Here is a 2,500-nt window from a genome sequence, read left to right on the forward strand (position 1 = left end):
ATAGCACCTCACAGGCATCATGTCTGTTCCTACTTATATTTAATTGTTGCCTTTGGCTTGGGACCCCTTGTAAAGCGTTTTGAGTACATTTAGAGGACATTGTCCTAAATAAGAGCTGGATTATTTTTGTATTTTGACTAGATCGCCTATCTAGTACATTAAACTATTGCTATTGAAAAAACCGCCATATCTGTAAAATAACATAATACCATGGAGTTCTATCAACTGAGCTATTTGGACCCTCTATTATAATTACATGGTTGCAAAACAACAATTGTAATTGAGAACATAGAACATTAACAACGGTAATACCTTTTCACCATGTCATACCTATTACCTGAATTGTTATCCTGTATGACACTGCATTGGTCATGCACTGAAAAAATAAAGATTGTCTTTTTCAAAATAAAATGTTAAATTTGGTTAAAAATTGAAATATTCATCAAAGGCTTCCATTATAAATAGATCGTACAGATCTGCATTAAGAATCCCACATGTACACATGTTGAGATATATTTATAGATGTCATAAAATGATATTATAATGATATCAATGATATAACGATATTACTTCTTACGTTCAAGAAACTCTTCAAAGACTCATAATCAATCCCATCCCATACCACAAATTATTTATAAAGAAAAATACTGTTTACATTAAAATGATTTCCACTGACGTTTTAATTTATAACACAAAATGGTCTCAAGTTTTAAGTAGTCCGATCTGATCTAGCGAATCTTCATTCAGATCCCATTTTCTTCCATCGCCGTGCGATATCATCTAAACGTGGAGACGTTTTACCGACGAACGAATAAACATTTTCTCCTGGTACTTAATCAGCTGGTGACGATTCAAGCACTCCATAGGTGAAATGGTTCGTGAAGCAGGTGGGGGTTAATGGAAACTAGTGAATTTTTTTGTTCTAGAAATTCCGGCGGAGACAGCTGAGTCAAACAACGCAAGATGATTTATAGTTTTAAAGATTATATTTAGATACTTTTTGAACGTTTTTCACGCTATGAGTATTATGATGCAATTTTAACTACAATCCACGGGTCTCGTGTCTCTACATCTGGCAATTTCAAGTGTTTATCGGCACAGTTGCTTTAAAACTAGTTTACAAAATCCATTGTAAGACAATCTATTTGATTTTAGCTTTAATGTTTGCTTGACAATACTCTTCCTCCATTTCCAAACAAGAACTATCAGTAAAACAAAATATGTGACATTAATGGGTCGCTTGATCTTTGCTGACCTAAAGTGTTGTGAGATTCTTTAATTAATGCTAATGTACGTTTGGCTTTAACTCTCTCCTTACCGATCATTTTCAGTATTTTCCCAAAATGGCAGGCTTACCCAGAAGAAACATTGATTCTTTAAACTTAAAAAGCTCTCTATAAAACAACTTGATGTTCTCATTGATTAAATAAAGGCCATTCTTCAAAGTTTGTGATGTATAAAATAAAACTGAAAAAGACAAAATGTATATTGTGTCGTAACAAATTTGCCGATTTTGCTCTAGGTGGTAAGGAGAGGTTTAAATTGGTAATGGCAATGGTGAGCTCTTTAGCAAATACCCATGTAAAACTTCTGGCATGTGTCTTCACAATCGAGGGTTTTCGTGACCGATAACAATCTTTGAAAAGTAACAAAATATATTATTGTATAGTCTCAGTAAATTTCCTCATTCACGAGTTGTTTTTATGCCATGCTCAATGTTAAGATTATTCCACGACCAGCATCCTTTATCGTCATATAATAGGCACAAAGGGGAACAAGAAATAATTGAATATATTACTCGAGAATTGAACGTTTCTTGTCTTGACTTAAACTCTGTTATATTTGGTATTTAAATGGATGGATCTTCATAGAAATTAACTTTATACCAGTATATTTGTTAAATTTATATTTGTCAAAATCTTCAACATCCACAGAACCATGGAGTCAACAAATCGCCTTCACAAGTGACATTTCACGTTTGATAATTACATAGATTGTAACATCATCATTGAGAGAGAAAATCCCCACACAAGAACGTACCAGGATAATACACCCATTCAGGCCATAAGAAGCTGCTGCCCATTCAGGCAGCACCAATCATACAAATGGACGTGACACAAATTTCCAGGGAAACTTCCACAAATTTCAGCTGAAACAGGTGATCCGTTGTCTAATATTTTTTCCTCTTGTGGTTTTCAGTGCGTTTAAGCAAAACAAAACAAAAAAACAAAACAAACAAAACAAAAACACCAACCTACCCCCCCCCCCAAAAAAAAAAAACAAAAAACAAAAAAACCCCAAAAAAACAACAAAAAAAAAAAAAAAAAAAAAAAAAAACAACAACAATTTTACTGATTTTCATTTCCTAAAAATAAAACCCAATAATATAGTCAATCCAAGTTACGCCACACCATACTACTATATGACTTGTCGCCTCAAACCGGTTTTATGCAGGACCAACTTGATGTCAATAAGAGATTTTAAAGGTAAACTTACCAGA

At 33.4% G+C, this 2,500-nt stretch overlaps 1 protein-coding gene across 3 annotated transcripts in view; it reads left to right on the plus strand.

Annotated features, from left to right (window-relative positions):
* Window positions 1–2,500, plus strand: part of LOC144977179 (sodium-dependent noradrenaline transporter-like) — a 212,076-nt gene that overhangs the window by 68,966 nt on the left and 140,610 nt on the right. For all 3 annotated transcript variants that reach the window (XM_078922092.1, XM_078922090.1, XM_078922091.1), the window contains exon 2: window positions 1,935–2,158. The gene's annotated coding sequence lies outside the window, so the exon portion shown is untranslated. The remainder of the gene's footprint in view (window positions 1–1,934; window positions 2,159–2,500) is intronic.

The sequence above is a fragment of the Berghia stephanieae genome, chromosome 7 (assembly GCF_034508935.2).
Source record: "Berghia stephanieae isolate SIO BIC M18660-M18661 chromosome 7, UCSD_Bste_1.3, whole genome shotgun sequence".
NCBI lineage: Eukaryota > Metazoa > Mollusca > Gastropoda > Nudibranchia > Aeolidiidae > Berghia > Berghia stephanieae.